The following is a 15,343-nucleotide window of genomic DNA, read 5'->3' on the forward strand; positions in this document are numbered from 1 at the left end:
TGCAAATTGAAGCGAATATGATCCCTATGTGTGTCTATTTCGTCATACAACATAGTTTGAAAACCGGTTAGTTCAACAAAGTATGAATAAATTGTCACAATTGTTGAGTTACAAATTCAAAATAAAACAAGCTCGAAGCTAAAATGAAGTATGACAATTTCTTCATATTGTCGGAGGATCATCAGCTCTGTCTCTATGTAAGTGTCAGTTAATCGCTGTACATGGTTGTTTATTGATACATATATAGACCTTTCCATAGCCCTTGGATTTTTCAAAGAAATTTCCGTACGCCCTTGGATTTTCCATCGACCTCACCATACGTCATTGGATGTTTCAACGACCTTTCCATATTTCCTCGGAATTTTCAAGTCCTCGCAGTAATTTACAAAAAATGTTTAATTTTGTTCGCTGAAAATGTCTCCGAAACAACAAATAAACCCTGATCTATTCGGACTACCTCGACAGTTTCTACGAAGATAATGACTGTACGATTGACCTAGAGCTTACGAATGAAAAAGTAGTTAGATGCATTCGCAATTTTTCGGACAATCCTTCTTTCGCAAACAGGTGAGGTGATCCGACTGCAGTTATCGGCATATATTCCAAGGTGTGATCAATAGGATTGACCTCGAAATTGAGAATTTAAAAGGCGCGGCCTGCTGGTTATCACGTGATCTTTTGCCATTACGGTACCCATATCGCCTAGCGCTCCATACTGTAAGGACAATGATATCGTTATCAGATGCCGGTGGGCCGGATTGTTTTTCAATCTGAGGAGACTACAGCCGAAGACGAAGTTAAAGGAAATTATTGTTTTGGTTACCAAGAGGATACCATCACCGTGAATGGCCAAACCCACCTGGCAGTGGACAAGATCACCTGTCTTGGCAGTAGCAGTCGCGTGCAGTCCAAAGCGATGATGAGACAAATGCCAGAATTGCCAAAGCAAGAGTGGCCTGTGGCATCTCACGAGCAAATGTGTTCAGTCCACAGAACTCACGGTACTAATTCAGTTCCCATAGTAAACCTATGTAAACACCATGATATTTAAAATTCAACAACTTAAAGATTGTGAGTGCTCATAATCAAACCTACATTTATAAGTATAGATGAAACCTATATTTATCGGTATAGATGAAATCTGGATGTCAGCTTTTGTGCAGATGAAAGGATATGAGCCGCGGCATTTTCTGGACCAGTATGTGTTTGAAACATGTGCTTTCAATTCCGCACCAAAGAGTCAGGTGCGAATTTTAGTAATGAGTGTTCCAAACTCAAGACGGTAAAAGGACTTAAATTCCATCAATAAAATAATGTCATTTTCAATGGGCTTCCTAAAGAAACTCATCTGGATATGATTTCAAGACAGAGTCCCAGACTCTGAGGTTTTCACGTAGACAGGAATATAGAAGAAATATCGCCTTGATGGTTAAATGATGACATATTTAGAACTTTAAAATCTCGGGGAAAACATACTATATCATTATTTATATACAGAGTATTGATCTGCCTAAATTTAGCCTGATAGTCATAAGTGAACTTTATAACTTGATTTTAAATTAGCCAGCATAATTTCATTTTATTTAATCACTTTAAGATATTTCAATGTATCTTACTAATTTAATATACATTCCACTCGAACGTAATAGTACTAATCTTTTAGGCATTTCACTTTTAATCTTCATATACACTTTTATTATTTTCATATATATATATATATATATATATATATATATATATATATATATATATATATATATATATATATATATATATATATATATATATATATATATATATACATACATATATATATATATATATATATTAATCTGTGTGTGTGTGTTTGTTTGTGTGTATTACAGGAGTGTAACGTTTTATTCATAAAGTAAGACGAAATCTCTGACAACATGAATGCACCCTATCGGTAATATAAATGAACACAAGGGAGTCCAACGGTAAGCTGATATAATACTGATATATTACTACCTCCTAACATGTTTTTGGAATATGACCCTGTGTCATCGATAGGTTCCATGGTGTAATGGTTAGCACTCTGGACTCTGAATCCAGCAATCCGAGTTCAAATCTCGGTGGAACCTAAGTTTATCTTTTTAATCCTAAAAATACCTTTTCTTAAAGTTTTATGTCGAACAGAAGACAAATGTACAATAGTAGAAGCGAGTATGAGAGGATACATTGTATGTACCTATTTAACGACATACAGTATTGCTTGGAAATGGGTTAGTGCGAAATATGAATCTAGTTTCGCAATAGAGTTGCAACCTAGTGCTCCTTGCTGACAATTCAATAATTCGCACTTAAAAAGGGGAATCTCGCAAATTCTTTGCAACTACATTACGATTTGAAAACAAAGATATCTTGTAATTTCGACTTTGATTTATTAATTGCAATTAAAGAATTGCGCAACGTAAACACATTTCCTTTATGTCTTGATATTGGCTGCGGACCGTTACCTCTTTCTCACTTTTCTCCGCGAGGAGTCAATTACACTGCACTATATGTGTTTCATTATGAATATATGCATATATTAGTCGATATCGATTTTAAATAGCGAATCCCTTTTCTATAACGTGACCTCTACCATGACAACACTGATACTGACCAGCACTCGATACCTTAGAAACTGTATTCGTACACATTTATTATAAATGTCACTAATGTGCAAAGTGATAAGAGGTACACTTTACGATCACATTGTTGTTATACAAATATGATCTTTTTCTTTTATAGTTGTTCTCTCTCTCTCTCTCTCTCTCTCTCTCTCTCTCTCTCTCTCTCTCTCCCACTCTGTGTATTCCAATTTAATGCGTTATGGACACGGATTCAAAGCATAAACCTTCTTGATGGAAACATTTTATATTGCGGACACCAAAAGTTTGTGTCCACAGGGTACTCACTGCTAAATTATTCCTCTGATTCACGTATATGATGGTGATAGGAAAAGAACAAACCTGCGTTGTAAAGTGTTTCCCGCCAAATGTGTGTATATTTATTTTTACTTTTCCATTCAGCAGCCAGTGTGTGCGAACCCGTCACACACATACATATTGCGGTTTGCGCATGTCCTTGCCATTGGATACTGGAATAGCTCTCTTCCTATTGAGTATTATCGCCTCGCTCCTACTACCTCATGCACATGTTTTAGCAAAACAGTAAAGAATACGCATATACTACAACCTACTAATAAGTTTTGAGAAGATGACCCGTTGTAACCGATAGGTTCCATGGTGTAATGGTTAGCACTCTGGACTTTGAATCCAGCAATCCGAGTTCAAATCTCGGTGGAACCTAGGTTTTTTTTATTTTTATTCAAATACTTTTCTCAAAGTTTCATGTGGAACAGGAGGCGAATGTACAGAAGAAGAAGAAGCGACTTACAGCCCCTTACTTACAACTCAGTAATTCGTACTTACAACTATATATTACCTAAATCCTCTTCAACAACATTACAATTTTTGCACTTAGAAATTTTGTAATTACGACTTTGTTTTCTTAATTTTTCACTTACCGTCAAAGGACAAAGATAACCTAGAAATTGAAAGCTTGCGTTGTCGGACCGCTCCAGTGGCCTAGTGGTTAGAGCGCCCGCCTCGGAGGCGGGAGATCGTCGGTTAAATCCCTGGCCGAGTCATGCCAAAGACTTACAAAAATGGTACTAACAGCTACCTCGCTAGGCGCACAGCATTAAGAGGTTAGTTTTAGGACTGGTCGGCCTGGTGTCAGGATAATGTGTCTGTGTGGTACATCATGCTACATGTCTGCAGCATGATGCCCCAGTGCTAGACATCACTATAAACTGCCACATTGCAGGCATCGTAGCGATATGACTGAATTTATTTTAAAGCTACGTTAAAAATCTAAATCGGACACACACGTTGTCGGAAATATGGCAGGCATATATGGAGGTGGATTACCGAAATAATTATATGCGTGTATTTCCTAATCTTCCATGATGCATTATTGTAAATGGCTGCTTGCAAGTGCTACTTTCATAATTCTATCAATGTGTATTGTATTTTCATTGATGCAAATTGTACGTGGCAGTTTGTAAGTGCTACTTTCCTTCTGCATTATTGTAAATGACTGCTTGCAAGTGCTACATTCATAATTCTAGTCAAGAATTTTCTAATTTTCATTGATGCAAGCTGTAAATGGTTGCTTGCAAGTTTTTCGATCAACTTTCCTTCTGCGTTATTGTATCTTGCGATTTGCCGACAACTGAATTGATTCCGTAGTTTGTCGTATGACAAACGCAATGTCAGTTACTACAAACTTTGTATATTCTGTTTCTGAACTTTACAATTACATCATTCCAACTGCTGTTTTCATACAGATTTGGTCCTGCAACAATGTAAATACTAAGTTTTATCAGTATCGTCTTTGTCGTCCATCTCGTGTCTCTCTAAATTTCTAAATTTTTTCCTTTACGGCATTCATTTTATGTCGATAACTCTTTCACTCCCCTTTTTTGAGGTGTACATTACCAACACAGTTTTAATCGTCTCTAAAACCATATGCTTTCTCGAAGATCTATGCGATTTATAGCACCTTACGAGAACAAAAACGCATACACTACAACAGGGTGGTCCATCTTTTTCAACCCCAGTTTTGACGCACTGAAGTATTTACCTTCAAAGTTTAAGAAATCTACTTCTTAGTGTCATCTCTCATTACTTGGAAACATTAGTTATTTTAGCAAAGTAAGGATCAGAAATGACAATGATATATTCCCTCGTAATCTTCTTAACGAGTATTCATCGGACGAACCCTGGTTGTAAGGATTGTATTGTACGTCACCCATTTTGACGCACCTCACAGACGTCTTTCTTTTCCTGTGATAATATTGTACATTAGCTCCCGCGAAAATAAATAATTCAGATCAACATCAATAGCACATAAAAAAGTTTATAGGTAAAATGACATTAAAAACAATTAATCATTCCTTACAGGTGTTATTATTCTTATCATGATCTTCATTTTGGAACATATTTTGCCGCAAAAAAAAAAACCCAAATAATCAAACTGTGGAAAATCATGTTCGTATCATGATAAAAGTATTTATTTGCGATTAGAAGTATTGGATTTAGTGTACAGTTGTTCCCAAATACTTAATTTGTATTGTTAATGTACGGAACCTTAACCTTTGAATGTATTTATATATATAAAAAACAAAAACAAAAAACAGCTTTAAAACTACTTTGCATCCATTAAAACATTTGTCTCTAAAACTGAAAATAATCAGAGACAAAAGATTTTACAGGAGATTTTACTTTTATTTTTTGTAATTCTTGCCATTATCAAACCAATTAAAATTAATAATTTGGTTCAAGAATTTTGCAAATATAAAGATAGGACTCTTAGGATGTAATTATTCAGCTGCTCTTTGTCATATTAAAGATTTAAGAAAGAAGCTTTAAAGATATTTTGAAATATGAATGTTGCGGTCGATGAGTGTGTTTTGGGACAGTCTTCAGCAAGTATCAACAAAAGAATAAACTCTAATGATCTTGCTCGATAATTATACAGGGTAGAATTTTACAGATCGCTGTCTTTTTATTTGGTTTTGTTCTATTTAATCGCCTACATGTATCATGGGTAGTTGAGGTTGTTTTGGGACAGTCTTTTGCTGTCCTAGGGTAGTCATGGCGTCTTTTATTTGGTGATAATTACCAATATGGGATACACTATATATTTTAAAAAACTCTCCTGATCTTACTCGATAATTATACAATCCAGGATTTTACTGATCACTGTCTTTTATAAGGTTTGATTCAATATAATGGTATACATGTATCCTGGGTAGGTGAGAGAGTTTTCGGACAGTCTTGAGCTAGCCCCATTACTTTCAGGGTGACAGATACAAAAATTAAACTATTGAATGTCTACTTCCTGCATACGTTGTTGGAAATAATCAAACATAAAATTTGCTGGACAGATTTGGGGAGGCAAACAAGTGTTAAAACATTGCCTAAACTTTTAGAACACGTTTTGCTTTAATATTCTTTAAAGGAATTGCCTATGAAAAGCTTGGGGACGCATACATTATGGTCAACAAGTGTTGCTTGCTTGACTTTGTGTTAGGTAAAGAACCGAGAGTCTACCATTTTTCTATTAGATGGCTTGTCAAATGGTCAAATGCAGGAATAGGTTGCAGATGTGCCTTAGATATCTTCTGATTGGGATTTCCTACCATTTGACAAGTGTAAGATGAGCTAAGGTACTTAAAAACATCACTTTAATTTTCAGCAAATAAAAACGATTCAGGATCTTGTGATAAGTCTTACTGACACCAAATGACCAGCTTAAGGGGTTTTATGGGCTATACTATGCATGTCCTGTCCATATGCCTTCGGAACAACACTTTCACCAGCAGGTGCATCGGTTGCCGCCATTTTCTCATAATGAACCCATTTTTCACAAAGTAATAAACTGGTACTTGTGTGGCTTTAATTTTTAAAACCGAGAATTGTATCTTCTCTGAGGAATACTACTTGGTGGCCTATAACTCACATTAAACTGACTTGCATACTTATAAAGTAGCTGTTACTTTCTGCTCAGATATCTTACAACTGCAGTCAGAAATTGGCTAGTGGTTTCTATTATTCTGTGAAGAAACTAACTTACTTGTGGATCTCTCTCTCTCTCTCTCTCTCTCCCTCTCTTTGCTGAGTGATTAAGACATTTAAATTATGGAATATACCTTGTCCATTGTTCGAAGGCACAATTACATTAGGGAAAGAGGCCAAATGTAGAATTTCATCTCAGGTTCATAAATAAAATAGTTTTGTGAGGGTCAATGTATCAGATATAACTAATTAGCAAATAAAATATAAACATTTTCATGGGTTTTTGCTCAGAGCAAGAGCAAGGAACTTTCTTTATTGCCCGCAAAATAAATTCTCCGAAAAGTCAGCATTTTTGTACAGTGTATATATTGAATACAGATCCAACTCAAGGGTTCTACGTATGAGAGCAGGGAAGACATCCGAAAAGCCATATGGACGTCATAGAAAAATCAAGAAAAAGTATCCAAACAGGTATATGTCGCGTGGTGGATAGCTTATCAAAGGGTTAGAGGCCAGAATGGGTGTCCGGGGACCCATAGGTTATTGAATGAGACAAGAGACCCTTTTCCGTACTACTAGTGGATTTCATAGAAGAAATATAAAAAACTATGTATAAGAGAATATTGTTTACAGATGATTAGTATGTATTACTGGGTGAAATTTGGAAACTGCACTAAAGACTCACATGTCTCAGTTACATGTAACATTGTTTAATTTTATCTAAATTCTAATAATGAACATGTATCTACACTTCTCAGATGTGAATCTTTACCTTTATCATAATCAGTTAATTTAGAGCCACATTCAGCGTTTCCTTTGGTGTTTCTTTTACAAAAGTTGATCAGAATGTACTTTATACCTTAAACAACAAAGGTACTTCATTTGCCTTCTAAAAATTGAATAACGATATTCCCAGTCGGGTTACAGTTCTTTTCATATTTAGTGTCAATATAATTACAACTCGTGACGTGTTCCCACTGCACATTTACACTTCCTGTGTACATAAGATAAGGCAACTATGTACACTGATAGATACAAGCCTGGGAGAATCTGATTTCAAATTCAAATCTCCTCTGCCTTACGTGAAGATCTGAGAGCGACCGCTAAGAGGTCATATTCTACTAATTTTGGAATTAGCCAATGGAAATGCAGCTTTCAGAAATTTTAAATTTCCAATCTTTCAGCACACCATGATGATCTTTAGCACACCGCACAGTCTCCGAAATGCGAAGGTGTAAGACTTCATCTGGTTGGCTGATAAAATTGGTGATTTTGCTAATAACATAAGTCATCAGAACATGCCCCCTAAACGGCCGTTGTCAGATCTTGGTGTAGAACAGTGGAGACATTTTTTATAAGTGTCTCATCAACACATGCTACATCGGTTCCATGGTGTAATGGTTAGCACTCTGGACTTTGAATCCAGCGATCCGAGTTCAAATCTCGGTGGAACCTTGAATATTATTTTAATTTCTTTCTTTTTTACATTAATTTAAAGACTTTATTTTATTTTTGTAAATCCTAATGCGAAAGAAGAGGTGGGTGTATGCAAATTGAAGCGAATATGATCCCTATGTGTGTCTATTTCGTCATAAAACATAGTTTGAAAACCGGTTTGTTCAACAAAGTATGAATAAATTGTTACAATTGTTGAGTTACAAATTAAAAATAAAACAAGCTCGAAGCTAAAATGAAGTATGACAATTTCTTCATATTGTCGGAGGATCATCAGCTCTGTCTCTATGTAAGTGTCAGTTAATCGCTGTACATGGTTGTTTATTGATACATATATAGACCTTTCCATAGCCCTTGGATTTTTCAAAGAAATTTCCATACGCCCTTGGATTTTTCAACGACCTCACCATACGTCATTGGATCTTTCAACGACCTTTCCTTACGTCCTTGGATTTTTCAAGTCTTCGCAGTAATTTACAAAAAATGTTTAATTTTGTTCGCTGAAAATGTCTCCGAAACAACAAATAAACCCTGATCTATTCGGACTACCTCGGCAGTTTCTACGAAGTTAATGAATGTACGATTGACCTAGAGCTTACGAATGAGAAAAAAAAATAGTTCGATGCATTCGCATTTTTTCGCTCAATCCTTGTTTTGCAAACAGGTGAGGTGATCTGACTGCAGTTATCGGCAGATATGGACATAGGACACTATTAATTTTACTATATGTTCTCTACATTTGTTTCGCAGTTCTGACCTTTCCACTGTGTGACAATCAATACAAATCATATGTTAATCTAAAATATCTTCAAAGATGACTTTACGGTGAAGTTCTTGTCAAAGGTTGACCTGCTCTTTTTTAGATGCTGGACTGTCAACATAGCAGCATGTAAACAGAACACAGATTTCACTTTCGGATCATCGACAAGGCCTTATTAATCAGTGAGCACTGTCTCCGAAATACACACAGACAACAACACCCTGATCTCATATTATCAAGAAGAAACAGTTACCTTTAAATCCCTGCCAAAAATGCATAAATAAAACTCTTCTATCACCACTCAGTGAGAGAGGAAAAAATGTTCTAAAAATAGACTAGAACTACATTCGTGGGTCTGAACTGGAAGTATTAATTGTGAACCGATTCCTGACAGGGTTAGACAATTTCACCTCCATGGACAAAACATCCATCCGTGATCAAATCATTGTCTCTTAAATACTGCTGCAAAGGTTTAAGGAATTTCATCCATGAATAGGACAGATACAGGCTTTTAGCTCACACCACTGTAACACAAGCACTAGCCGATTCCAAATGGCCGAATTTCAAAAATGCACAAAACTTAAAGTTTAATTGTGATTTTGCTAATCAAGATAAACACTTCAAATAAACTGTAATTTGTTTTTAGTTCTAATACCAATCTGGAAATTACTAGAAATTAAACTTGGCTGTTTAACGTTCTTAGAAATTTCAATTTACAAAATGATACATATTTTGATTTGAAAATTTAAATTTAACTTAAATTTTAATGAAAATTTAAAACCTGAAATTGACAAATTTTGTTCTATGGCAAAGTCTCTCCATTCCTTTGTCATGAACATCAATGGTTTTCCTTATCAGGTGTGAAGCAATTAAACCAGAGCTTGTCAATGAAAGGTAACACCTGAAATCTGGTAGCATCTAAATACGCAAGCTAGGTCTAACTAAGTACATGACATCATTTCCACTCATGAAGGTTAGGAGTCTTCGTATGTCAGGCTTCCAGTAGTATTGAAGAGTTGGTGAAGTTCTCTGAAACCAAGCTAGCATGCCCTCTCCTAGTTATATAAGTGAGAGAGAGAGGATAATTCTTGTATTTTACATGCAGTTAGTGTCACTGAAACCATGAAAGGGTACAAGAAGAGGAAGACAACTTATTTTAAAACCTGGATATATTCCACATGACAAAGGAGTCACATATCTGACTGATGATACTCTACCAAGTTCCAGTGCTGCATCTGTTCCAGTGACCAGAAGAATTGATGCAGGCAAGTTCTCTCTCATAGCAGTGACATAGCCGACAAATGGGGGTCTCAAGTCAGTTCAGGTACCAGACTGTAATGGCACACCTGGGTCTGCAAAAATTCTACGACCATCATCCAAAGCAAAACTGGACCTGAAAGAGACACATTTGAATGAGCACGATGGGACACGTATGATCTGTATGAAAAAAATGTTGAAATGTGGAACGATATCATTCATCGCCATGGCAATCAAGTCAACATATGTGGCAGACCAGAATTCCAAATTGCTAATGAAATAAAATGTTGACTTGCTTGGAAGCATACTATGATGTGTAAAAACTGCAGTTTTAAGTCACCAGAGTATACGTTGTATGATGAGATAAAAACAAATAAACCTGGGCCAAATCCTGCTGCTGTAAATATGATGTTTCAAGCTGGACTACAAGATACACCAATGGGCAACACCAGGGCTAGATACTTGCTTGCAGCCACTGACATTCCGCCACCTAGCAGAACATCTATGCAAAGGGCCTCCAACCTTGTAGGCAAAGCAACTGTGGAGCTCAATGAAATGGACATGACAGACAAGCTGAAACTAGTCAGACATGTTAATGTTATGCGTGGTGTTCAGCATCCTGAGCAAATAAATGTTGCTTTTAATGCAAGATACAATGCCATTAGCTTTGGACATGAAAAGAAACCTGGTCAAAGTTCATCACAAGATGCTGGAATTGCCTGCGAAACTGTTACAGAGAAGCAATACATTGTGGGAACTACAATAGAAAACAAGCTGTGTTGGACTGGAGCATGGCTGAAGGGGAAAGGTTTTGATGTGAAATGTCCAGGAGGCCATGTTGATTGCACAGCAAATCTGTCACCAGTTGCACCACATTCAGAGTATAAAATGGCAAGAGAAATGGGAAACAAGTTAGTGCTGCAAGAGATTCTCATTAGACATGCAACAACAGATGGAGATGCACAGGCTGCTGCTGGCTTCCAAAATGCTTACAAAATTCTGCATCCAATGTGGAAAGTAGAAAGACTGTCGGATCCCATCCATTTGGGTCGTTTACAGTTCAAATGGTGTAATTCTGCAATATTTAGTGAAAACATGTTTCCAGGAATAAGAACAAGAGAAGGAAAAAGGCTCAAACAGAAAATTGTCAGCCAAGACATTAAAGCACGTTTCGGTTTAATCTTCAAGCAAATGATGGAGGACAATAGTGGTGATGTTACAAAACTTAAATGTCAACTTCCCCAAGTATTGGATGCCACTCTGCGTTGTTATTCAGGGGACTGCTCCAAATGCCGGCATTATTTAAAGGTCTATGGGGGAGGAAGTACTAACAGCTAGTGGATGCGATCAGCATACATGGGCCCTAATCAAATGACTCATCTCAACATACAGAAAATGATAAGAACATCCTGCTAGAAGTTCTGAAAATGAAACTTTCCTGTGATGTTGTAGAAAGACTGCGACTGAACACAAACACACAGAAATGTGAGACAGTGAACAGATCAATCAGTGTTTCATTACCTAAAAATGCGAACTATTCCAGAAACTTTGAGGCAAGAGTGCATTCAACAATACACAGACTCAGTAACAGCCTGGGATCATCACTGAAAATAAAACCAGGAAACGTATTCTAGGAAGACGAGGAAATATGATACAGGCCCATATGAGGTACAGGACACAGCAAGGCAATAGGAAGTCTGACAACTGCAAAGGACTGCTAGATACCAAGGGCGATCACTCCTATGCAAAGGTTCCATGTGCAAAATGAAAGTGCTCAAAGACACCAGGAAGAACACATTGTACAGAAGGGAAAACTGTAGTGGGGAAATCCGTAGGTAACACAACGCATGTTATGAGCAGTTGTGTTACTTACTACCACCTGATGAATTATGAATGTAGCACTTACATGTTTTTGTAATATGACCCTGTGTCATCGATAGGTTCCATGGTGTAATGGTTAGTACTCTGGACTGGGACTTCCGGTTATGACATCAGAAGGAAAACACGTTTGATGATCGCTCCGTGAATTTTCAAGTTTTTTTCCTTTAATAGACATTTTTGCTCTTTTAATTTGTTACAGGTACGTTGATAAGATTTGTTTGATCGCATTCATATATAAGTGAGATATATTTTGAGTGTGTGGATAACTTTATCCACCACACAAAATATTATTTTCTGTGACAATGAATACAAAGCCTGGTCGTGCTGCACGTGCAGCACAAGGAGCTGACTCACACTCTAATGACACCAGTGGAATAGCTAACAATAAGAATGGCATGTCGAGTAACATCGATAGACAGACAGGAGCTTCTCGTCGTTTTGGGAAAGAATGTACCGTGGTGATTGATGTAAAGGATGTGAAGAAAATAAAGGCAAGTGATATTGTTAGGAGTGTAGAAGAATTAACCGGAGATATGTCGGTCTATGCAGTTGTGCCCAAAGGTGCAAATTTGTATGAGGTCACACTACCGAGTAAGGAAGTAGCATATAATACCTTGTGTGGAATTGATATTGGAAGTGAACACTTTGATTGTACTCTTTTATATTCAGACACTATTATTGTGTCAATTCTTCATTTACCAGCATACATCACAGATGATGATATAAGTATGAAGCTCGGTGAATACGGAGTAGAACTTCTTTCTCCCATTCAACGCAGATATTATCCTGGAACTAGTGTGGCTGATGGGACTCGTTATGTCAAATGTAAATTTCCACAGCAGGTAAAATCCTTGCCTTACAGTCTGAAATTTCAGACTGTCAATGGTCAACAATACTTTAGAGTATTACACAATAATCAAGTTAAGGTATGTTCTAGATGTCTTGATCCGGGACATGTTATAAAAGACTGCCCTGATTTTGTATGCTACAAGTGTGGGGAGCAAGGCCATGTAGCAAAAAATTGCACAAGGCAAAGATGTGAAAGTTGTGGAAGTTTTCCTCTTATGTGTACATGCAGGATATGCGACAAATGCCACAAAGAGGCGCAAACATGTATGTGTTACAGAGAGGCCATTGCAGGCATTCATTCGCAAGTTGATGATGATATGAGGGAAGACATATTGGAGTTACAGAGTGACGAAGATGATAAAGAAGAAATTGAGAATGCAAAAAAAGATAATGAGAGTGGAGAAAGTGGGGAAGAAAAAGAAAGAATTGGAGTTGATATGACCAATGTAGAAATAGAATCTGAGGAAGTAAACAACAATCATACAATTGGAGATGGATCGGGGACAGATTCAGATGATGACAGGAAGATGGCTGCAGACGTTGTTGAAAGATCAAACGAATCACGTACATGTCAAGAAAACGGTACTAATATCGAAAATTTCAAAGTAGTACAAAGGAGAAGGAGAAGGTTTAATCCAGTACCTAATATGAAGATGAATAGCATGCGACGAACACCTATTAAGAAATGATCAAACACTCAACATTTTTTAATACTTTCAATACACTCATCATAATCATGGCTTTAAATATTGTATCTCTAAATGTAAATGGCTTGCGTAATTTGAATAAACTAAAGTCTGTTTTAGAAATATTTAAAGAGAAAAGAGGCCATATTTTATTATTGCAAGAAACCTTTTGGGATGATGAGTTTGTTGAAAGTATTAGAGAAAATGAGATTTGGAATGGTGACATATTTTATAGTAATGCTGACAATAGGAGGGCAGGTGTTGCTGTTTTAGTAGTGAGAGAATTGAGAAATCAGGTGACACAAGAAATGATTGAAAAGGGTAGGATTTTACATCTTAAAATAGCTATTGATGATAAAGTGATTGATTTAATCAATATTTATGCTCCAAATGTTGTGAAGGAAAGGTTTAACTTTTTCATGAAGCTAAATACATATTTACATAACAGTACTAGTGATAGCACTATCCTGGCTGGTGATTTTAATACAACTTTAGCAGGTATTGATCGACATAACAAAGCCTTACATATTGATGATGTAGCAGTGCGTGAACTTTATAAAATTATTCATGATAGGAATATTACCGATTTATGGAGATCACGAAATCCTAGTACTCGTAGTTTCTCCAGAAAACAAGTTGTACTAGGCGAAATGAAGCAGAGTAGAATAGATTATTTTTTGATTTCCTCAAAATTGCACTCCAATGTGCAAAATATTTATTATGCAGATACATCCTTTAGTGATCATTCTTTTGTATACCTTAAACTAAATACCTGCAAAGTGGAAACAGGGCCCGGATTATGGATATTAAATAACAATGTTCTTTTTGAGGAAAAATATGTACAAAGAGTGAAATCAATTCTTACCGAGGGAAAAACTGACGAAATGTATTTCAGTGAACCACTCATTTGGTGGGATAATGTAAAATACAAAATTAAAAAATTTTCCCAAGTATACTGTACAAGAAGAAATAAGGAAAGATTACAAGAATACTTTACATTGCAAAATAAATTAAAATCATTTTCAGAAAAAGTCGCAAATAAAGAACCATATGACATTAACAAATATGAAGAACTAAAACATCAGCTAAGTGACTATGAAACTGATTTTTGTCGGGGTGCTATATTGAGATCTAAGGCCAAATGGGCAATTGAAAGCGATAGAAATACTAAATATTTTCTAAATCTTGAGAAATATCGACACAACAAAAATGTAATCAATGAATTGATTGATGATGATGGTGTAATTATTTCAAATACAAGCGGAATCTTAGATGAAATACATCAGTTTTATAGTCATTTATATTCATCGGTAACTGTTGATGATAATTGTACTGATTCACTTTTAAATTTTGTAAACTGTTCTGTATCTGATGAGGATAAAGATATGTGTGATGCCATAATAACAGTTGATGAAATACATACAGCTATAAAAGGGATGGCTAAAAATAAAAGCCCCGGCCCGGACGGATTGACAGTAGAGTGGTATTGTAAATTTTATGATTGTATATATGATATTCTGTTGCACATCTTTCAGAGTGTTAAGAATGACAATATTATGTCGAGATCAATGAGATTTGGGGTTATATCACTTATTTATAAAAATAAGGGGGATAATAGAAGATTGCAAAATTGGCGTCCTATCAGTTTACTTAATGTAGATTATAAAATTTTGGCAAGGATTTTGTCTACACGTTTAAAAATGGTATTACCCAAAATTATTTCTCAAACTCAGACATGTTGTATAGTTGGGAGAGATATTGCTGATACTATAGTCACTGTAAGAGATATTATAGATATGGTTGAGAGAGACAATCTTGAGGGATATATCTTAAAAATTGATCAAGAAAAAGCGTTTGACAGAGTT

The 15,343-nt window shown here is 36.0% G+C and overlaps 3 non-coding genes across 3 annotated transcripts; all 3 read left to right on the forward strand.

Moving 5' to 3' along the window:
• Positions 1–2,030: 2,030 nt before the first annotated feature.
• Trnaq-cug (transfer RNA glutamine (anticodon CUG)) lies at positions 2,031–2,102 on the forward strand. Its single transcript has one exon. It is a non-coding gene; the product is annotated as a tRNA-Gln (tRNA).
• A 1,140-nt stretch (positions 2,103–3,242) lies between these two features.
• Trnaq-uug (transfer RNA glutamine (anticodon UUG)) lies at positions 3,243–3,314 on the forward strand. The gene has a single exon. It is a non-coding gene; the product is annotated as a tRNA-Gln (tRNA).
• A 4,659-nt stretch (positions 3,315–7,973) lies between these two features.
• On the forward strand, positions 7,974–8,045 carry Trnaq-uug (transfer RNA glutamine (anticodon UUG)). Its single transcript has one exon. It is a non-coding gene; the product is annotated as a tRNA-Gln (tRNA).
• Positions 8,046–15,343: the final 7,298 nt, after the last annotated feature.

Source organism: Sinohyriopsis cumingii, chromosome 17, assembly GCF_028554795.1.
Source record: "Sinohyriopsis cumingii isolate HCF-2022 chromosome 17, ASM2855479v2, whole genome shotgun sequence".
Lineage (NCBI taxonomy): Eukaryota > Metazoa > Mollusca > Bivalvia > Unionida > Unionidae > Sinohyriopsis > Sinohyriopsis cumingii.